The 24,256-nt window shown below is 41.1% G+C and overlaps 1 protein-coding gene and 1 pseudogene across 2 annotated transcripts in view; one reads left to right on the top strand and one right to left on the bottom strand.

Annotated features, from left to right (window-relative positions):
* VAMP1 (vesicle associated membrane protein 1) overlaps nucleotides 1-24,256 on the bottom strand; it is a 78,571-nt gene that overhangs the window by 5,080 nt on the left and 49,235 nt on the right. The window lies entirely within an intron of this gene.
* Nucleotides 11,160-11,713, top strand: LOC308348011 (calcyclin-binding protein-like; annotated as a pseudogene). The gene has a single exon. The product of its transcript is annotated as a calcyclin-binding protein-like (transcript).

The raw sequence follows: 24,256 nt of genomic DNA, 5'->3' as shown, positions 1-24,256 counted from the left end.
GGACTCATTCCCAGGACCCCAGGATCATGACTTGAGCCAAAGGCAGTGGCCCCACCGACTGAGCCACCCAAACATCCCTTTTTTTTTTCTTTTAGATTTTATTTATGAGGTTTTTATTTTTTTAAGATTTTATTAATTTATTTGAGAGAAAGAGAGAGAACACAAGCAGGGGCAGAGGGCGAGGGAGAAGCAGGCTCCTCGCTGAGCAAGGAGCCCAATGCGGGGCTGCATTCCAGGACCCTGGGATCATGACCCAAGCTGAAGGCAGATGCTTAACCGACTGAGCCACCCAGGCGCCCCTATTTCACTGAGGTTTTAAACTAACAATGGGTATTGAATCTTTACAGAAAGCAAACACATGCCATTTAAGCCTCTGAAGAGTTGGTTATATATCTATCCACCTGATAAATTACATAAATCAGTTTCCTGATGCTAAACTATCTTTACTTTTCTGAAGAAACCCACACTTGATCTTGTTCTGTTTTTCTTTGAATGGACCTCTGGGATCCTATTTGCTAGATTTTACTTCAGATTCTCATTCATGAACTGGGCCTATAATATTGGTCTGTTTAATGTTGCTCTTAGCTTTATAATTATATTTATATTTCTGACAGAACCATTCATCTTAAAGGAATTCTACCTTAGAGTTAATTTAGTTGAGTATCTAGGACTGCCACCTCCCCCAACCCAAGGTCAACACATCCCCTAACCATGCTTCTGCTCAACAGAGTTATATAGTTCTGCATCTTCTAGGCACCAGTTCGTTTTTATGTGCTTATCATGAAAAGATTTACTTGTTCTAAGTTGTATACCTCTGAGATCCTCAAATTATGGACTGACCCTCAAAACACCTGTTTGAATCCCAAAATTTGTATGGAACCAGAAAAGACCCCGAATAGCCAAGGAAATGTTGAAAAAGAAAAACAAAGCTGGGTGTCACATTGCCTGATTTCAAGCTATACTACAAAGCTGTTATCACCAAGACAGCATGGTATTGAAACAAAAACAGACACACAGACCAGTGGAACAGAATAGAGCCCAGATATGGATCCTCAACTCTACAGTCAAATAATCTTTGACTAAGCAGGAAAAAATATCCAGTGGGAAAAAGACAGTCTCTTCAATAAACGGTGCTGGGAAAATTGGACAGCCACATGCAGAAGAATAAAACTCGACCATTCTCTTACATCATACACAAAGATAAACTCAAAATGGATGAAAGACCTCAGTGTGAGACATGAATCCATCAAAATCCTAGAGGAGAACCTAGGCGGTAACCTCTTTGACATCAGCCATAGCCACTTCTTTTAAGACACGTCTCCAAAGACAAGGGAAACAAAAGCAAAAATGAACTTTTGGGACTTCATCAAGATAAAAAAACTTCTGCACAGCAAAGGAAACAGTCAAAAAAACAAAGAGGCAACCCACAGAATGGGAGAAGATATTTGCAAATGACACTACAAAAGGCTGATATCCAAGATCTATAAAGAACTTCTCAAACTCAACACCCAAAAAACATATAATCAAGTCAAAAAATGGGCAGAAGACATGAACAGACACTTCTCCAAAGAAGACATACAAATGGCCAATAGACACATGAAAAAATGTTCATCATCATTAGCCATCAGGGAAATTCAAATCAAAGCCACATTGAGACACCACCTTACGCCAGTTAGAATGGCAAAAATTGACAAGGCAAGAAACAACAAATGTTGGAGAGGATGTGGAGAAAGGGGAACCTCTTCCACTGTTGGTGGGAATGGAAGTTGGTGCAGCCACTCTGGAAAACAGTGTGGAGGTGCCTCAAAAAATTAAAAAGAGAGCTACCGTATGACCCAGCAATTGTACTACTGGGTATTTACCCCAAAGATACAGATGTAGTGAAAAGAAGGGCCATATGCCCCTCAATGTTCATAGCAGCAATGGCCACAATAGCCAAACTGTGGAAGGAGCTGAGATGCCCTTCAACAGACGAATGGATAAAGAAGATGTGGTCCATATCTTGGTACATACAATGGAATATTACTCAGCCATCAGAAAGGATGACTACCCAACTTTTGCATCAACATGGACAGGACTGGAGGAGATTATGCTAAGTGAAATAAGTCAATCAGAGAAAGTCAATTATCATATGGTTTCACTCATATGTGGAACACAAGGAATAGCATGGAGGACACTAGGAGAAGGAAGGGAAAAATGAAGGGGGCGGGGAATCAGAGATGGAGACAAACCATGAGAGACTATGGGCTCCAGGAAACAAACTGAGGGTTTCGGGGGGTGGGGGGGTTGGGTGAGCCCGGTGATGGGTATTAAGGAGGGCACGTATATCATGGAGCACTGGGTGTTATACGCAAACAATGAATCATGGAACACTACATCAAAAACTAATGCTGTACTACATGGTGACTAACATAACATTAAACACACACACACACACACACACACACACACACACCTGTTTGATAAAACATCTTGTTCAATCAAATAGGGCAATTCATGCAGAAACCAGTCCAAAGGAGGAAAAACAAGGCAGCCATTCCAGAGCAACAAGACCTCAAAAGGCAACTATTTTTATACTCAAAGCCTAACAACTCCCTTTGGGATTAATCCATTTGTAAAAAACTCTATCAGCATTGTCCAACAGAACTTTCTGTAATGATAAAAATTATTATCTGTGCTGTCCAATATGGGAGCTTCCAGCCACATGTGGCTAATGGGAGCCTGACATGTGATTAGCGCAGTGGAGGAACCGAATTTTATTTTAAAGATTTATTTATTTATTTATTTGAGAGAGAGAGAGCATGTGCGTGCAGAAGGGAGGGGCAGATGGAGAGGGAGAAAGAGTGTCAAGCTGACTCTGCTTTCAGCCCAGAGCCCAATGCGGGGCTGGATCCCAGGACCTCAGAAAGTGACCTGAGCAGAAATCAAGAGTCAGCCGTTCAACCGACTATGCCACCCAGGCACCCCTGGAGGAACTAAATTTTAAATTTAATCTAATTTTGGGCACCTGGGTGGCTCAGTTGGTTGAACAACTGCCTTCGGCTCAGGTCATGATCCCGGACTTCCAGGATCGAGTCCCGCATCGGGCTCCCAGCTCCTTGGGGAGTCTGCTTCTCCCTCTGACCTTCTCCTCTCTCATGCTTTCTCTCACTCATTCTCTCTCAAATAAATAAATAAAATCTTTTAAAAAAATAAAAATAATAAAAAAATAAATTTAATCTAATTTTATGCTTATTTTTTTAAAGATTTTATTTATTTATTTGACAGACAGAAATCACCAGTAGGCAGAGAGGTAGGCACAGAGAGAGGGGGAGGCAGGCTCCCCGCTGAGCAGAGAGCCCGATGCGGGGCTCGATCCCAGGACCCTGGGATCATGACCTGAGCCAAAGGCAGAGGCTTTAACCCACTGAGCCACCCAGGCACCCCAATCTAATTTTGTATTTAAATAGCTACATTTGGCTAGTGGCTACCGCACTAGACAGCACAGCTCTAAGTGGTCTATGAAGAAACCGGATTCAATAAGCCTGTGGTTACCAACAGCTGGGAAGGAACAAAGAGGCCAGGCATTGAGGTATTCATGGATTCATCAAATCTCAAATATTTAACTACTGAGCACCTACTATGTGCTAAACATTGTTCTAGGTATCAAAAATACAGCGCTAAGCAGACCATAAGGGCATGCTCTTGTTCTCATTAGATGAGACAGATGATCAAAATAAATCAGGAACAGTGAGTGTTATGCTGAAAACTGAAATAGGGAAAGTGAGAGTAACTACCTAGATACTTTAGACAAGAGTTCATGGAAGTCTTTTCGAGGAGGGGGCATCTGAACTGAACACCCAGAAGGAACCAGTGCTCCTCTTGGAATATTCAGCTAGTGTGAAAGTGCCTGGGACCTTGGGACGTCAGAGGAGTTAGGGGAATACACGTCTAGGCTAGAGTCAGGTGGGTGAGGGCACTCCAGATGGAGTCAGTCATTCTACAGAGGGCTTCATAAACCAAGATAAGGACTTTCATTATATTCTAAATTCAGAGCAGCCATTGGAAGGTTTTGAGCAAGGGAGAAGTGCCATCTCTTTTCATGTTAAAAAGGATCAATCTGGCTGCTTTGAGAGAATAGACAATAGGGCATCATATCTGTAATAATCCAGTGGGTAATGAATAAAGAATGGAACCCAAGAGACCAGGTAGAAGGCTCCTGCGATAGACAGATGGGGAGAGTGTACAGTTTGAAGATATCCCTTGGAAACAGAGTCAGCAAGACTTGTTGATGGCCTTGGGTCTCAGCTCATACTCTGTGGCCTTGGACTACTCATTTGTTAAACTAATCCAAGGCTCACTTCTAAAATTAGCATTCAGTAAGTATGAAATGAGTATTTACTGGATACCGGGCATCTGAAGATAACACAAACAAGACGGACTTACTACCTAAACTTCCGAAGCTTGAAAAATAATTACAGTAAAGTAAGTGCTATAAAGTAGAAACATACCATATCATCAGAAACCTAATCTAAGCTTGAGGATCAGGATAGGCTTCCCTGAGGAAATTTAGGATGTGACCTGCAGAATAATTAAGGTGAGCTAAGTGAAGTGGAGAGGAGAGAATTCTCCCAGTGGAAGGAGGGAAAGGTGTGTGCCAAGGTCCTGTAATCTGAAGAACAGCTGGGCTGGAGCTTGGGAACAGAGAGATGAAGCTGGAGAAGTAGGTAGGAAGCTGATCAGCCTGACTTACAAACTATAATAACGATTTTGGGCTTTACTCTAAAAGCAATAGGAAACCACTTAAGTTTCTTTTTCCTCCCACACTTTAGTTTTTAATTCTTCTTTATTTCACATTTTATTAAGTCATAGGACATATGGTAAACTATGAAAAGTGTACTGATCTTAAGTGTACAGCCTGAAGAAGTGTTACAACTGGGTTACATCCCGGAAGATACAGAAGACTTCACGCCCCTCCCCCCTCAGTAATCCTTACTGCTTGGGTCTCAGTTAACATTCTGGGAGATAGGTAATATATCTTGAGATAGGGGCACCTGGGTGGCCCAGTGGGTTAAAGCCTCTGTCTTGGGCTCGGGTCATGATCTCAGGGTCCTGGGATCGAGCCCCGCATTGGGCTCTCAGCTCAGCAGGGAGCCTGATTCCTCCTCTGTCTCTCTCTGCCTTTCTCTCTGCCTACTCGTGATCTCTGTCTGTCAAATAAATAAATAAAATCTTTCATATATATATATATATTGAGATACAGGATATCTCCAGAGATGTTCACTATTCATCTTATGACTTGTCCCCATCAATAGTCTATAGAGATACTCACGATTTAACTTGTGACTTATCCCCATCAATTAGCCTATTAAGCTGCCTATTTAGCCATTTTATGTCTGACTTCTTTTAATCAATGTCATGTTTTCGAGATGTATCCTTGCTGTTGCTAGTATCGGTAGTTTGGTTTCTTTTTAAAATTTTGCCATGTAGGGGTGCCTGTGGCTTCATTGGTTAAGTGTCTGACTCCTGATTCGGCTCAGTCATGATCTCGGGGTCATGAGATCAAGCCCGGCATCAGGCTCCGCGCTGTGGAGTCTCCTTGGGGTTCTCTCTCTCCCTCTCTCTCTGTGTATCCCTTCTGTTCACACTCTCTCATTCTCTCTCTAAAAAAATTTTTTTTTAAATTTGTCATGTAGTATTCCACTGTATGAATACACCTGAATTTGTCCATTCTCTTGGTTCTTTCTAACTTAAGAGTTGTTTCAAGTTTTCAGCAATTCTGAATAAAGTTACTACAAATATTCTTATACATGTCTTTTTACAGACATATGCACTCCTTTCTCTTGAGTATATACCTAGAAGTAGAACTGCTAAATCATAAGATGGAAATCTGTATAGTTTTAGTTAATACTGCTAAAACATTTCTAAAATTATGGAAGTAATTTACAATCCCACCAGCAATGCTTGAGATCTGCATTGCGTCACATATTTACCTTAACTTGGGATTGTTACTCACCTTGATATTAACCACTTTAGTGGGTCTATTTCTCACTTGGGGTTTCTTTTCTCATTAGAGTATTTCCTTTAAGATAATTTTAGAATTACAAAAATGTTGCAGATGGTACAGAAAGTTTGGATATCCTCCACGCAGCCTCCCTTATTTTAATATCTTACACACTCATGATTCATCAGTTAAAAGCAAGAAATTAACACTGTTGAAATACTAATTAAGCTATAGACTTTACTCAGTTTGCACCAGTTTTCCCCTAATGTCCTTTTACTGGTACAGGATCTAATCCAAGATACTACCTTGTATTAGTGGTCATGACCCTTTTGTCTGATCTGTGACAGTTTCTTTCTTTTTTTTTTTTCTTTTCTTATTTTTTCCTTGGCAGTTTTGAAGCGTGCTAATCAGTTACTTGCAGAATGTCCTTCAGTTTGGGTTTTTGTGATGTTTTCTCAGGACTAGAAACTGCCAAACTGTCTTCCAAAGTGACTATAATATTCCCTTTCATATTTCCACCTGCAATCAGAGTTCCTTTTGCTCCATTACATTTCGTGGTGGTGTTGGTTTTAAGCAATTATGGGAGGTGACCAGTAGTCCCTCATTGTGATTTTAATTTGCATTTCTCTAATGACTAATGTTGACCATCTTTTCACATGCTTATTTGCCATCCATATACCTCATTTGCCAAAGTGTCTCTTTAAATCTTTTGCCTATTTTTAAATTGGGTCATTTGGTTTTTTATTCAGTTTTAAGAATTCTTTATGCATTCCAGATACAAGTCCATTATCAGACATGCAATCTGCAAACGTTTTCTCTTAGCCTGTGGTTTACCTATTTATTCTCTTAACATATCTGTCACAAAGCAGTTTTTAAATTTTGATATGATCTACGTTATCAATTTTTTCTTTTATGGATTATGTTTTCTTTTAAATAATCTCTACACCCAACTTGGGGCTCAAACCCACAACCCCAAGATCAAAAGTGGCATACTCCACAGACTGAGCCATCCAGGTGCCCCATGGATTGCATTTTGGATGTAGTATCTGAAATCTGATCACCAAACCCAAAGTTAATGCAGATTTTCTCCTGTGTTTTTTTTTTAAGATTTTATTTATTTGTTTGTTTGTTTGTTTGTTTGAGAGTGTGTGTAGAGGGAGAGGGAGAAGCAGACTCCCCTCGGAGCAGGGAGCACAACACGGGGTTTGATCTCCAGGTGCCCAACCAGCTGGGGCACCCAGGTGCCCCTCTCCTGTGTTTTCTTCTAAATATTTTGTCACTTCATTCTTTCAGTTTAAGCTTATGAGCCGTTACTCTTTGTGTAAGTATGAGGTACATGTTGAAGTTTGGTTTTTTGTGGTAGAAAAGACTGTTCTTTCTACATCAAATTTTCTTTGCATCTTTTCAAAACCCAGTTGATAATACTTGTGTGGGTTTATTTCTGGGCTCTCTATAAGCACTGCAGGCCTATGGGTCTACCCTTTTGCTAATACCACACTATCTTGATGACTGTAGTTTCCTAATAAGTCTTGAAATTCAATAGGGTAGTTTCTCCAACTAGTGTTCCTTTTTTAGTTCCTTTCAGTTCCTTTTCTTTTCCGTATAAACTTTAAAATCCACTTGCCAATTTCTATCAGAAAAATATAAAAAAGGCCTTCTGTGATTTTGATTGAGGATACACTGACTCTTTAAATCAAACTGGGGAGAGCTGACATCCATGCAATATTGAATTTTCCAAACCATGAACACAGTATATCTCTCCATTTATTTACATCATTGTTGATTTTTTTAATTACTGTTTCATAGTTTTTAGTATACAGATCCCGGCCATACTTTTTATATGTATACTTAAATACTTAAGTGGGGGGTGGGAGGTGAGGGACTATTATAAATCACATTTTTAAATTTCAAATTCTAATTGTCTACTGCTGATATATGGAATATGTTTGACTTTTGTATATTGGCCTTGTATCCGACAAACTTGCTAAACTTACATATTAGTTCTAGGAACATTTTTGTGGATCCTTTGGGATTTTTACACAGATAATTATATCATTTTCAAACAAAAACAGTTTTATGTCTTCCTTTCTAATCTGTAAAACTTTTATTTTCTTGCCTTATTACATTGGCCAGGACATCCAGTATATTGAAAAGATGTTCTGGTCACAGATTCCTTAGAGCAAAATGATCATACCTGTCAGAGCATTTTCATTTGGTGTAGCATTTACAGAACAGACACAGCACTAGTACCAACACAATATACCTAACATTAGGACAAGCCAGTATGGAATAGGGATAGAAGAAAAGAAACAACTAGCATGTTCTGGAGAACCATTACATACATTTTATATTCTTGAATTAATTTGATTACTCACTTTCCCCCTTAATTTACTGCTATTTGTACCTTATAGTAAGTTTATATGTTACTATTTAGCATAGAAATCAGCTAATGATCTGCTAGATCCAGGTCTTCCTTGGGCCAATCATTTTCCATAGGTATTATATCCTGAGGAGGCTTTAATTTAATCCCCCAATACATTCGATCATTTGCATGAAGTAGTTGAATTTTACCAACATCACTATATCATAGTATTTTTAGCATTTGGGCCTACTATCAAGTATGCAAAGCCCAGTCCAACATAAGGGTCTATTCCTATTAGAACCTATGTACAGTTCCCTGGGGCTACCAGCATTGGTCCAATGTAGTCCACAAACAAGCTGTGTGCATGGCCTTCCTTTCCCCCTCCCCCCAGCACCTTTCCCAGAGCCACCTACAGTCTCTCTCTTGTGGCATTTTGTGCCGCAGACAGTGCAAGAGGAAGATGTCTAGATTCAGCCTCTACTTACAGCTGCAGCAGCCACGTGTCCACTCACCTCAAGGGAGTGCCCCAAAACATCGACTTCGTGTTACCAATCACCTTCTAAATCTGGAAGGGAGTTCTTCTGGTGGGCATTGACCTGCCTTACTTTCGTGTGCCCCTTAAATTCCTAGAGTGATTTCTGCATGGCCACACCCTATCCAGGCATCCCCTTAATGGTCCCATTTTCCCTTGACCATCTACCATGACCCCATGGCCAGGTCACTGGCTACTGCCCATGAATCTGTAAAAAACCAAACACGGGGACTTTTAACCAGTGTTCAACTCTTGCATCACCACTAGAGAACAGCACGCAGCTGAGCCCATGGAGAGATGATCCTCTTCTACCAGTCTCTCCATCTGACAGTCTTGAAACAGCAGATTTTCCAGCAGGATACTGGCCAGTTCATCTCAGAACCACCATTAATTCTCATCCCAACTTTCATTTAATCCCATCAGCGGCCGCATCTGTATAGCCTCCTCACCTAATCTTAGGCCCTGTTAAGACTCCACCATTTTGGATTCCCGGTGCACTGGGCTCCTGCATCAAGGAGCATCTGGTCGTGTATCAAGGATAATGGGCTTACTCAGCAGGTGGCTATCCTGGTCATCACCAAGCCACAAAGCCAGTCCCACCTGGCTTGTGAAGGAATCTCACCCTCTGCTTCATCAGCGGTGTTCCACTCAGCATTTATAGGGGAAGCTGGGTGGTTCATCATCTCAGGATAAACACACTTTCCAGTGTTTTCTTTCCAGTCCACCATGCTGGCTGTTCCCTCCTGCATAAATCTCCTGTGCATCCCTGGGTCATGTATCATCCGTTTGTGATGGTTCCATAGTGAGCCGCAGGTCCTGTATGGACCCAAACACGTACGTTCTTCCATTCTGCAGCATTTGAAACCAAAGACACGGCCCCCAGATCAATTATACTCACAACCCACTTCAGCAGAAGTTCTTCAGGGAGCCGATGACACCACTCTACAAAATAAGACAACTCCTTCACACGATACTCCTGGTTTCAATAGCTCCTTTGTTTTGTCCTCCCCCCATCCTGACAACCTTCGTGGGAAACCGGGGACTTAGAGCCTAATATTCCTCTTTGCAGGCAGCTCTGAGGCTCTGGGCTGCAGCTCAGACTTTGAAGGTAGCGGCTGGAGCTACTGGTCCAGCATCAAAGTCCAACCCACCAGTTTCTTCTACTTTCACTTTGGCTGTTACAGATAATAACCAAGGGAGTGTATATTTAGCATGCTTCTCATTATTTCACATTTCTTTATGTATCTCATGAGCCAAATCCTTGAGAATTAGGTCTACCCCCATTTCTCAATTCTCTCTGTGGCTGATCTTGGCACAGCTGCTGTTTCAGACCATGAGGGACTGACTAGGTGGCCGTGCAGCGGTCAAAGATCCCTTATTGCCTCCCCTTCCTTACTTTCTCTTCCCAAGCCAATGTCTCTGTGAGTCATGGCTGTTTGAGCAAATCCCACTCCTCTGACGCCAATTTACAGGATCTGTTTCTACTCACAACACTTGTGACACCAAATGTGTGCGTTTTCCACAGCAGATTCTCCAGTTCTCCGCAGACACCAACTTAGTGTCCTCCAATTTAGCTCAATTTTGACACCAATGACCCAGAGCTTGTAGGTTACCTACACTTCTGTCCAAGTTGCCTACAAATCAGGGGTTCCCAAGACCCCCGTCCTCAACTACAATAATTTGCTAGAACGGTTTAAGGGAATTCAGGGAACTCCTTTACTAACTAGTGACAGGTTTATTACAAAGAATATTATAAAGGATACAAACAAGCAACCAAAGAGGGACGCAGGGCAAGGTCTGGAAGAGTCCAGAGCACAAGCTTCTGCCCCACGGTCCCAGCTCATGAATGCATTCACCAACCTGCAAGCTCTCTGAACCCCTTAGTTTAGGGATTTTTATGGCAGCCTTATCCTAAACAGAGCTATTATTAATTCAGTCTCTAGCCTCCTCCCCTTCCTGGAGGGTGGGTGGATAGAGCTAGAAGTTCCAAACTCCTAATTATGGCTTAACCTTCCTGGTGACCAGTTCTGACCCTGAAGCTATCCAGGAGCCCACCAAGAGTCACCACGTGAAAACAAAAGGCACTGGAGAGGCGCCACGTGCGGAAGCCGGTCACAGCCGGCTCAGGGTCGGCTGTGCACACAGGCAGCAGGCGCTGGGCTGGGACTCTTGCCCAGGCGGGCTCGGGCTCTGCCTCTGAGCAAGCAGCCTCCCTGCGTTGTTTCCTGTTCTCTCCCTGTGTGGCTGCAGCTCCGGGCCTTGCTTTGCGGGCCCAGCTGACCATGGCTGCAGCTTTGGAAGAGCTACAGAAAGACCCAGAGGAGGTGAAGGTGCTGCTGGAAAAGGCCGCTAGAAAAAGAGTACGCGATGCCCTTACCTTTGAAAGTCCAAGATGGAGACAGAAATCAAGACCAAGATGCCGCTGAAATCGCAGAGAGCAGCAGAACCTCTTGACAATGAAAAGCCAGCCACCCTGGTTGCTCCCTTGACAACAGGATGTACAGTGAAAATCAGTGATTGCCGATGGGATCGGCAGATAAATTTGTGAAGATCTACCTCACCTTAAGTTGAGTTCATCAAGTCCCCACTGAGAATGCACACGTGCATTTCACAGAGACCTCATTTGATCTTTTGGTAAAGAATCTGAATGGGAAGAGTCACTCCATGGTCGTGAACAATCTCTTGAAACCCATCTCCGTGGAAGGCAGTTCAAAAAAATTCATGACAGATACAGTTCTTATGTAGAAAGAAAGCAGAAAACATGCGGTGGGACTACCTGACTCAAGTTGAAAAAAGAATGCAGAAAGAAAAGCCCTCCCACAGCACTCATCAGTAGGAAATACATCCTACTGAGGGACTGGTGGATATTCTAAAGAAAATTATGAAGATGGAGATGATGAAAGTGAACTATTAATAAAGCCTAGGTGGAATCAAGAGAGAAGCCAAAGGATACAGAGAATTTTGGGATTATATTTTTTATTTTTTTTAAGATTTTATTTATTTATTTGATAGAGACATCACAAGTAGGCAGAGAGAGAGGGGGAAGCTGGTTCCCTGCCGAGCAGGGAGCCCGATGTGGGGCTCCATCCCAGGACCTTGAGATCATGACCTGAGCCGAAGGCAGAGGCTTAATCCACTGAGCAACCAAGGTGCCCCACAGAATTTGGAGATTTTAAAGTCATTTTGGTGGGACGTCTGGGTGGCTTAGTTGGTTAAGTGTCTACTTTTGACTCAGGTCATGATCCCAGGGTCCTGGAATCAAGTCCCACATCGGGCTCCCTGCCCAGCCAGGAGTCTGCCTCTCCCTCTGCCTGACACTCCCCCTGCTTGTGCTCTCTCTCTCTCTCTCTGACAAATAAATAACTAAAATCTTTTTTAAAAAATTAAGATAAAATCAGAAGTCATTTTGGGAACCGTGGTGTGGAAATACTGATGTTCCCAATAAGGAGATGTTGGTGAACTGCACAGATGAATTTGACAGATAACTACAAACACAACCTTCTTCTAAGAAGAGGCAATGAATTCTCCCATTTCCTCCTGGAAGATTTATTTAAATAGAATATGCTTATTAAACACTTCCTCCAAAGATGGTTTCTTTAGCAATCTGGGCATTTTGTTCGAGAAAGGGTAATATCGCATTCATGTGTGAAATGTGAAAAAGCAAGTCTTGCCTAATGATAATGCCACATTGTGTTTCTTTTCATTCAGCTAACAAAATTTATTGTTCACCTATAAGTTCCTGACATCAGCTCCCACCAGTGTAAGAATAAGTAAAAATAAAACCTGAATTTCTTTATAAATAAATAACTAAATAACAAAAGACATTTTTATCACTCAAGAAATTACAATGGTAAATCTTTTTTATTTCTCCCTTAGATCTTTTAGTTTTGCTTCATATGTTTTGCTGCTCTACTGTTAGGTGCATATACGTTTAAGATTACTATGTCTTCTTTTTTTTTTTAAGATTTTATTTATTTATTTGACAGAGATTACAAGTAGGCAGAGAGGAAGGCAGAGAGAGAGGAGGAAGCAGACTCCCCGATTAACAGAGAGCGCAATGTGGGACTCAATCCCAGGACCCCAGGACCATGATCTGAGCCGAAGGCAGAGGCTTGAACCCACTGAGCCACCCCAGCTGCCGAGATAACTATGTCTTCTTGAAGAAATGACCCTTTAATCAGTATATTGTGTCCCTCTTTATCCCTGATCTGTTCTTGTTCTGAAGTCTACTTTATGTGAAACTAATATAAACATTCCATGTTTCTTTTGATTAGTGTTTTTATGGTACATCTTTCTTGACTCTTTTAGTTTTAACCTATTGAATACTCTAAATTTAAAGTGAATTTCTGGTACACAGCATATAGTTGGGTCTTGCTTCCTAAACTCTATCTTTTAAGTGGTATGTTTAGACTATTCATATCTAATGTGATTATTGATAGAGTTAGATTAAAATATGCCATCTTGTTTGCTGATTTCTTTTGTTTGTTTTCTGTGTTTTGGGGGATTTTTTTTCATTGTTATCTATTTGTTAATAAATTTGGTTATATTAAAATGTAAAATTTTGTCCACTGAAAGACAATGTAAACACAGGACTATGACAATACTTACAATTCATATGACTGACAAAGAATTACCATCCAGAATGTTTAAAAGAAAAACATTAGTAAGATAAAGACAAACAATCTGACAGAAAAACAGGCAAAGAATAGGAATGGGCAACTCACTAATGAAGAAAACCAACACCAAAAAAAAAATATTTTAAGGAGATGTTCAGCCACAGACTCTTAACTATAGAGAACAGCTAGTTATCAGTGGGGAGATGGGTAGAGGGATGAGTTAAGCAGGTGACAGGGATTAAGGAGGGCAGTTGGAGTGATGAGCACCAGATGTTGTATGAAGTGTTATATCACTATTTGTACACCTGAAACTAATATTACACTGTACGTTAACTAACTGGAATTTAAATAAAAACCTAAAGAAAAGAGTAAGAATAGATCACCTACAAGGTATATGAGGGTAACAAGAGAAGAGGGCCAAGACAAGACCCTGCAGAACTTGCACATTCAATGGCCAGGGAGAGGAGGAAGAGCTGGCAAAGGAAATTGAATCAGAACACCCAAAGGAGGAAGAAACCAAGGAAACACGATGTTTGGGGAGGAAAAATGTTTCAAGAAGAAAGGGGCATTCAACCATGTCAAATGAGGCTCAGGGGTTAAATAAGAAGATGGAAAAGTGTCTGTTGGATTTATTAAAATGTAGTCATGGACCTTAGTGAGAGTCGATCCAATGAAGAGATGGGGATGAAGTGAGATGAAGGATGGGTGGGAGGTAAGCAGGGCTGCCACATGGCACAACCCTGGACAGCTCCTTTCAAATGATGCCCCAGGAGGCACCATTTACACAGACTACAGAATAATGTGGTCTGTGGAGTTGTCCGATGCCCCTGGAGAGAAAATGGAGCCCATGAGTAGAGTGATTTAAGAGCATTACCCATAAGGTCCAACAGCCTGTCCTCAAACACTGGTTGCAACACTTACTAACAATGTGAAGTTGCTCAAGTGGCTCAAACATTTCACACCTCAGGGTCCAAATCTATAAAAATAATACCAACACAATAGGACTGTTGAGAGAGATAAATACAACACTCTACATTTCAGCTCATAATAAGCATTCGATCAATGTAAATTATCATTTTCTGTAGTACTTAGACAAACACTTTCAAAAGCATGGCCATCATGGAAAGAGAGAAATGACATAGCTACAAGGGGATATGGAATTAAGGAAGGTAGTGTTTATTTTGTTTTGTTTAATTTAACCTAATTCAATTAATTAACTTTCTTAAAGCTCCAGTTTCCAGAAAAATTGTGCAGAAAATACAGAGTGTCCCTATACTCTTTCTCCCCCTCCACACACCGCTACTAACATCTTGCATTAGTGTGGTACACTTGTTACAGCTTATGAACCAAACTGATACATTGTTACTAACTAAAGTTCATAGTTAACATTAGAGTTCACTCTGTCCTGTGGGCTTGACGAAGGTATAATGTCATGTATCCATTATTATAGTATCGTATGGTACCAAGTAGTTTCACTACCCTAAAAATCCCCTATGATTCACCTCTTCATCCCTCCCGCTCCACAAGCCCCTGGCAACCTCTGATTCTTTTTACTGTCTCTATAGTTTTGCTTTTTCTAGAATGTCATAGTTGGAATCATTTCACACAATATGTAGCCTTCTCAAACTGGCTTCTTTCTCTTAGCAATATGCATTAAGGTTATTCCCTGGTTTTTGTTTTTGTTTTTGTTTTTGTTTTTGTTTCTGTTTTTTTGTGGCTCAATGGCTCATTTCTTTTTTTGCAGAATAATATTTCATGATCTAGATGTACCACTATTTTTTAACCATTCAACCATATAAGAATATCTTGGTTACTTCTAAGTTTTGGCAATTATGAATAAAGCTACTGGAACATATGTGTGCAGGTTTTTGTGTAGACAGAAGTTTTCAACTCATTTGGGCAAATACTGAAGTACAAAATTGCCAGATCATGTGATAAGATAGCTTTGTAAGAAATTGCTAAACTGTCTTCCAAGTTGGTTCTGCCATTTTGTATTCCCACCAGAAATGAAGGAGAGTTCCTGCTGTTCTGTATACTCACAGGAGATTGGTGTTTGGGACTTTAGCCATTCTCTCTCTTTTTTTTTTTTTTAAGGTTTATTTATTTATTTGACAGACAGAGATCACAAGTAGGCAGAGAGGCAGGCAGAGAGAGAGGGGAAAGCAGGCTCTCCGCTGAGCAGAGAGCCCGATGTGGGGCTCCATCCCAGGACCCTGAGATCATGACCTGAGCCGAAGGCAGAGGCTTAACCGGATTTTAGCCATTCTAATAGGTGTGCAGTATTATCTTGTTGCTTTCATTTGCAATTCTTTAATGACATATGAGGTTTAGCATTCTTTTCTTTTTCATATGCTTATTTGCCAGCTATACATCTTTGGGAGGTGTCTGTTCAGATCTTTTTGCCCACTGGGGGGCCCATTTTTTCAATTAAGTTGCCTGTTTTCATATTGTTGAGCTTAAACAGTTCTTTGTATGTTTTTAACATGCGTTCTTTATTAGATTTGCATCTTGCCAATATTTTTTTCAGTCTGTGGCTTGTCCTCATTCTCTTAACAGTGTCTTTCACAGAGCAGAAATTTTTCAATTTAATGGGAATCTCATTTGTCAATTATTTTTTCTTTCACAAACACTACTTTCGCTGTTGTATTTAAAAGGTCATTGCCAAGTTCAAGGTCTCCTAGATTTTTCCCCATACTATTTTCTAGTACTTTTATAGTTTCGCATTTTACATTTAGGTCTATTACCCATTTTGAGTTAATTTTTGTGAAACGTATAAGGTCTATTCTAGTCTCTCTCTTTCTTTGTAATATTTTTATTTATTTGTCAGAGAGAGAGAGCACAAGCAAGGGGGAGCAGCAAGCAGAGGCAGGGAGAGAAGGAGGCTCCATACTGAGCAGGTAGCCTAATACGGGACTTGATCCCAGGACCCTGGGATCACAACCCAAACCAAAGACAGATGCGCAGCCGACTGAGCCACCCAGGCATCCCTATTCTAGTCTCTTTTTTGTATGTCCAGTTGTTCTAGCACCATTTGTTGAAAAAACTATCTTTTCTCCATTGATTGCCTTTAGTCCCTTGCCAAAAATCAGTTGATTATATTTCTCTGTATCTATTTCTAGGCTTTCTACTCGGTTCCATTTATCTATTCATTTATTCTTTTTGCCCATCCTATAGTGTTTTTTTTAATATTTTATTTATTTATTTGACAGAGATCACAAGTAGGCAGAGAGGCAGGCAGAGAGAGAGAGGGGAAGTAGGATCCCTGCTGAGCAGAGAACCTGATGTGGTGCTCGATCCCAGGACCCTGAGATCATGACCTGAGCCAAAAGCAGAGGCTTTAACCCACTGAGCCACCCAGGTGCCCCACCATCCTATACTATCCTAATTACTGAAGCTTTATAGTAAGACTTGAAGCAGGTAGTGTCAGTCTTCTTCTGACTTTTATCCTTCTCCTTCAATACTGAATTAGCTACTCTGAGTCTCTCTCTCTCTTTTTTAAGATTTTATTTATTTATATGAGAGAGCGAAAGTGAGAGAGATCACAGAAGAAGAGGAAAAGAGAGAAGCAGACTCCCAGCTAAGCAGAGAGCCCGACGTGGGGCTTGATCCCAGGATTCCAGGATGATGACCTGAGCTGAAGGCAGATGCTTAACCAACTGAGCCACGCAGGAGCCCCCTCTTTTTTTTTTTTTAAGTAATTTCTACACCCAATGTAAGGCTCAAACTCACAACCCTGAGTTCAAGAACCTCAGGCTCTTCCGACTGAGCCAGCCAGGCACACCTTGGATCTTTTTTAACTTTAGATTGGTTTGTCAATATACACAAAACAACGTGCTGGGATTTTGGTCAGGATTGTGTCAAATCTACGGGTGAGGTTGAGAAGAACTACTACTGAACAATATTGAGCAGAATCGTTTTTGGGTTTTGTTTTTGTTTTATTTTTTTAAGATGAGGAGAAGCTCGAGCATATTTAACAGTTTTGAGGAAGGAGCCAGTAGAGAAGAGATTGAAACCTCAAAAGGCAGAGAATCATCAACATGAGATTACTGAGCAGGCTGCAAGAAGTGGGGTTCAGGGTGCACATGGAGGAATTGATAGGAGGAGGGACCTTTGTCCATTATAAAGGAGGACAGGGAGTGAGGACATGCGTAAATGCAGGTGTATTTGTAAGTTTGGTGGTGTTTGGTTCTTTGGTAAAGATGGACGCCAAGTCAGCTGTTGAGAGCAAGAGGATGAGATAGGACTTGGAAGTTTGAGTGGAGGAAGTGTGAGCAGTCATCGCACAGAGGGAAAGAACATATTTGCCAGAGGAATGGGGCAGGATCACCAGGTGGTGTTGAAGGCTCTCCTGGTGACCGTAAACTTGAAGCCATGGGGACCTGTGAGACCACCCAGTGTACTCAGACACCCAGTTGTATGCACAGAGAAGGAAATCGTTCATCCATCTGGGATCAGGCTGCTTCCACAAAGGTGTGATTAAAGGTCAGGGACATAAAGGATTTTATAATAGCAACAAGAGAGTGATGAAAGTAGTGGTGGGCTGTCAGATCTAAGAGGGACAGGGAAGTGAAAATGGAAGGAGCTAATGGCTGAAAATCAAGTGGAGAGGCAGGGACTGGCGGCTGGAGGGAAGACCAGGTGCAGTGGGCATGGTTGAGCAAGAACAGAAGGTTGTGGTCAAAGAGTTTCCATCTCTGTAAAGTCGGGACATGGGAGTTGCAGTGACAGTCAAACGTGACAGAACGTGTGCTCTGTAAACAGTGAAATACCACACCCATATTTGTTTTGTCACTAGATGTAAACTTGAAGACAGGAACCATGTCTCAGACATTCCTCCTGCTAGCCTAGCACTTCATGTTGAATCTGTGGTAATGAATCTGAGTGTTAGAAAGAGGACCCAGTGAGCTGATTTCCCTTGAAGATTGAGGCTCGGCCAGAATTTTGGACTTTCCAGTCCCAAAAACAGCTGATCCTTCCACATTCTTGTAGGCAGACCAGCTAACGTCTGACAATGAGGTTATATATAGATCAGACTGTTCTGATAAGGGCAGGGTAGCTTGTATTGAATACAGTAGTCCCCTCTTATCCGTGGTCTCATTTGCTGTGGTTTCAGTTACCGCTGGCCAACCAGAGGGTGGAAATAGATGATCCTTCCTCTCACGCAGCCTCAGAAGGTGGCCTAACACCATATCACAGCACCTACCTCATTGACTTTGTGTTATGTCATCACAGAGGCATTTTGTCATCTCAGAGTATGGCAAGAAGCATGAGAAGAGTACAAGAAGATGTGTTGTGTGTGTGTGTACATGTGAGACCATGTACTTACAGCATGTTGTTATCATTGTTCTGTTGTTTTATTATCAGTTGTTATTAACCTCTGTGCTTAATTTATGAATTAAACTTTATCATGGTTCTGGGGACACCTGGGTGGCTCAGTGGGTTAAGCCTCTGCCTTCAGCTCAGGTCATGATCCCAGCGTCCTGGGATCAAGCCCCACATTGGGCTCTCTGCTCAGCGGGGTGCCTGCTTCCCCCTCTCTCTCTGCCTGCCTTTCTGCCTACTTGTGATCTCTATCTGTCAAATAAATAAACAAAATCTTTAAAAAAAAAAACTTTATCATAGGTCTGTACGTATAGGAAAACACAAGTATATTTGGCTCAGTACTATCTGTGTTCTTAGGTATCTCCCACAGATAAGGGGGGAGACTACTGTATATATTTATAAACTCTCAATAAAATATTAAAAAGCAATTATTTGAAGACATTGGAGAATTACCTAAAGGGTAGAAACTGGAAGAGATTTAGTGCTTTAAAAAAAGGAAAAAAAGAGGGGCGCCTGGGTGGCTCAGTGGGTTAAGCCGCTGCCTTCGGCTCAGGTCATGATCTCAGGGTCCTGGGATCGAGTCCCGCATCGGGCTCTCTGCTCAGCAGGGAGCCTGCTTCCCTCTCTCTCTGCCTGCCTCTCTGTCTACTTGTGGTCTCTGTCTGTCAAATAAATAAATAAAATCTTTAAAAAAAAATAAAAAAAAAATTAAAAAAAAAGGAAAAAAAGAAAAGAAAAGAAAAACATACTGATTGAGAGTCATATTACCTGGCTTTTACAGGTTTTCATGATGTACATGGGGGAGGGGTGGATAGAGCCAAAGAAGAAATTGGCACTCTTGCTAATGAGTCCAAGTTTTGTATTGTCAGCTCAGCTGGAAACTGAAGGGCACTCTCAGAAAAGAAGGAACAAGAGGAGAGCCCCCAAATCAGCAAACGCCTTCAAATCCATAACTGACTCCTGAACTATGGAGCAATACTCCAAGGAGCCAATCACAAGAATGTCCCTTCTTCATCAGGCATGGTTTAAGATTAACCCAGCACTGGGGCACCTGGGCAGTTTAGTCGGTTAACCGTCGGACTCTTGATTTTGGCTCCGGTCATGATCTCAGTGTCCTGGGATTGATCCCTGCATCAGGCTCTGCACTCAGTGGGGAGTCTGCTTGAGGATTCTCTTCCTCTCCCTCTGCCCCTCCCCTGGCTCTCTCTCTCCCTCTCAAATAAATAAATAAAATCTTTTAAAAAGTGTAATTCAAAGTGGATAAAATACCTAATACCTAAATGCAAGAGATAAAGCTATAAAACTCTTAGAAGGAATATGGGTGTAATCTGTTTTACCCCAATTAGGCAATGGTTTTGGGGTCTTTTTTTAAATATGACAATAAGAGCACAAGAAACAAAAGAAAAAAGCATAAACTGGACTTCATCAAAATTAAAATTTTTTGTACTTCAAAGGATACCATCAAGAAAGTGAAAAGACAACCCACAGAATGGGAGAATATATATTTGAAAACCATACATCTGATGAGGGACTTGTATCTAAAATATATAAAGAATTCCTATGACACAATTTTTAAAAAGGACAAACAACCCAATTCAAAGATGGGTAAAGAACTGGGGTGCCTGACTGGCTCAGTTGGTGGAGCATGTGACTCTCAGGGTTGTGAGTTTGAGCCCCATGTTGGATGTAGAGATTACTTAAAAAAAAAAAATTTTTTTTTTAACGGGTAAAGGACTTGAATAGATATTTCTCCAAAGAAGATGTATAAATGGCTAACAAGCCATGGAAAGATGTTCAACATCATTAGAGCTTAGAGAAATGCATGTAAAAACCACAGTGAGATACCACTGACTAAGATGATTACAATTTTAAAAAGACAGATAATAACTAGTGTTGGCAACAATGTCAAAAAACTAGAAACTTCACACACTGCTAGTGACAATGTAAAATGTTGCAGTCACTTTGGAAAACAGTCTAGTGGCTCTTAAAAAGGTTAAACATAAAGGGGCGCCTGAGTGGCTCAGTGGGTTAAGCCTCTGCCTTCGGCTCGGGTCATGGTCTCAGGGTCCTGGGATCGAGCCCCACATCAGGCTCTCTGCTCAGCAGGGAGCCTGCTTCCTCCTCTCTCTCTGCCTGCCTCTCTGCCTACTTGTGATCTCTGTCTGTCAAATAAATAAAAAATAAAATCTAAAAAAAAAAAAAAAGGTTAAACATAAAATTACCACATGACAGGGGCGTCTGGGTGGCTCAATGGGTTAAAGCCTCTGCTTTCAGCTCAGGTCATGATCTCAGGGTCCTGGGATCAAGCCCCACATCGGGCTCTCTGCTCCACGGAGAGCCTGCTTCCTCCTCTCTCTCTGCCTGCCTCTCTTGCCTACTTGTAATCTCTGTCTGTCAAATAAATAAACAAAATCTTTTAAAAAAATTACCACATGACACAACAATCCTACTCCTAGGTACACACCTGAAGGAAATAAAGACATGTCCACACACAAAACAGCTGTACAATTGTACACAAATGTTGATAGCACCATTACGCATAACAGCTCAAAAGGTGAAAAAATGTAAATGTCCATCAACTGAGAAATAGGTAAATAAAATGTGGTATATCCATGCAATGAAGTATTACTTAGTGACAGAAAGGAAGTACAACATGGGCAAAGCAAGAAAACATGATGCTAAGTCAAAGAAATAAATCACAGAGGACTATATATTGTAAGATTTCATCTATATGAAATGTTGGGAATTAGAAAATCCATAGAAATAGGAAGTAGATTGGCTATTGTTTAGGGCCGGGAGGGTTTGAGGGAAAATGAGTGGTGATAGCTCAGGAGTGTGGACATTCTTTTGGGGGTAATAATGAAAATGTTCTAAAATTGACTGTGGTGATGGGTGCACATTCTTCAGGAATGACAAGAGGGGCACTGGGTGGCTCAGTCAGTTAAGTGTCCAACTCTTGCTTTGGGCTCAGGTCCCGATCTCATGGTCGTGAGACTGACTCCCACGTGAGGTCCATGCTCAGTGCGGAGTCTACTTGGGATTCTCTCTCTCCTTCTGCCCCTCCCATTTCTGCTCTCTCTCTCTGAAATAAATAAATAAATCTTTAAAAAAAATTTACATGGTATAGTAATGGGATATTATTTGGCAATGAAAAGGAATGAAGTACTAATATATGGTACAACATAGATAAACCTCAGAAGCATTACATTAAGTGAAAGAAGCCAATCATAAAGGAGCACATATCATGTGATTCCACGTATAGGAAATGTGCACAATAGGCAAATCCATAGAAACAGAAAGTGGATTAATGGTGGCCTAGAGCTGTCTTAATGAGGGAAATAGGGAGTGATTGCTAATGGCCACATGGTTTCTTTTGGGGATGATGAAAGTGCTCTAAAATTGTAGGGATGGCTGCACAATTCTGTGAATACTCTAAACACCATCGACTTGCACATTTCAAATAGGTGAACTGTATGACTGTATAATTCAGATATAACTGAACTATATCTCAAAACTGGTTTAAAAAAAAACTGAGCCAAAAGCATACATTTCTACATCAACTGCAGCCAAGGGAGGACTCAGAGTTCAGAACCTGCAAAGGGGTTGGGGTGACTGCCTTTGGAGTGTGGGGGGATGACATAGGGTAGGATGTCTGCTCATCCTCTCCCCTTTTGAGCACTACAGACTAGAGGCAACACCATGGTAGTAACATGAACAGAGGAGAGCCTACCCACAGGCCCACACATATGACTCAAGCCCAAGGGTTGGCGATGGCCATGTTAATATCCCAGGGCTCTGAGGTGTCCAACTTGAGAGTCACCCTGAACCAGTGTATCAGTACCATTCTGGTGGCAGGGATCCATCCATACAGGACCAGGTCTGGTCCCAAGGCACCCTGCCAGGCTCACTGGTCCAAGGCACTGGAGGGAGACTTACAATTCTTGAGAAAGCCACTCCAAAGCACAAGGGCCCCTGAGGTGTGGGACCCTGGACAGTCTTTCTTCTGTCTAAGGGCAGTACTGCAGAGGGTACATACAAAAATCAAATAAGATGGTGAACTTAAACCCAACCATATTGACAAGTGCATTAAATGTAAATGGATTAAACACTCTATGTAAAAGATTATCAGACTGGATTCTTAAAAACCAAGGCCCAATTGTATGCTTTTTATAAGAGACACACTCAAAATAGAGGCAGATGGGTTAACAATAAAGGATGGAAAGTATATATATACCATGCACACAATAAATGTAAGATGGCTAGTTTTTGGGGTTTTTTTTTTTACATTTTTATGTATTTATTTGACAGAGAAAGAGAGGGCACACAAGTAGGGGGAGCAGCAAGCAGAAGGAGAGGAGAATCAGACTCCCCACTGAGCAGGAAGCCTGATATGGGGTTTGATACCAGGACCCTGGGATTATGACCTAAGCTGATGGCAGACGCTTAACTGACTGAGACACCCAGATGTTCCAGCCAGTTTCAATATTAGTATTACAGAGATTTTTTTAAAGCTCATTTTATAATGATAAAAAAGTCAATTCACTAAAAAGAATTAATTATGAACAATTAAGAATTAATAAGACTAAATGTATAATAATCTTAAAACAGATCTTCAAAATAAATGAAACAAAATATTATAGGAAGAAATAAACAATCATAGTTGAAGATTTAAAAATTCCTCTCTTGGGGCACCTGGATGGCTCAGTCAGTTAAGCGTCTGTCTTCAGCTCAGGTAATGATCCCAGGGTCCTGGGATCCAGCCCCACCTCAGGCTCCCTGCTCAGTGGGTAGCCTGCTTCTCCCTCTCCCTCTGCTCCTCCCCCTGTTCCTGCGCTCTCTCTCTGTCAAATAAATAAATAAATAAAATCCTTAAAAAATAAAAAAATAATAGAAATTCCTCTCTCAGTAATTGATAGACCACATAGACAAAAAAAAAAAAAAAAAAGAAAGAAAGAAAGAAAAGAAAATCAGGAAATATGTAGAAGATTTGAACGGTAGCAATGAATCTAACCTAACATAAATTCATAGCACACTCCACCCAACAACAGCAAAATATGCATTCTTTTCAAATGTACACAGAACCTTCACTAAAATATATCATAGGCTGGTCTTTAAGCAAATCTCACCCATCTGAAAGGACTGAATTTAAAAGATTAGTTTCAAGGCAGCTGGGTGGCTCAGTCAGTTAAGAGTATAACTCGTGATTTCAGCTCAGGTCATGATCTCATGGGTTGTGGGATCAAGCAGGGAGTCTGCTTGAGATTCTCTCTCTCCCTCTCCCTCTGTACTTCCTGCCCAGCCCCCGCTCTCTCTCTCTCATTTTCTCTCTCTCTGTAAAGTAAATAAATAAATCTTTAAAAGAAATAAAAATAAAAGATTATGTTCTCTGACTCAACAGAATTAAATTAGAAGTAATATCAAAAAATCTCCCCAATAATTGA

This window comes from Martes martes (assembly GCF_963455335.1).
Source record: "Martes martes genome assembly, chromosome: 8".
Lineage (NCBI taxonomy): Eukaryota > Metazoa > Chordata > Mammalia > Carnivora > Mustelidae > Martes > Martes martes.
The sequence above is the reverse complement of the archived record's forward strand: the minus strand, read 5'-3'. Positions and strand labels throughout refer to the sequence as shown.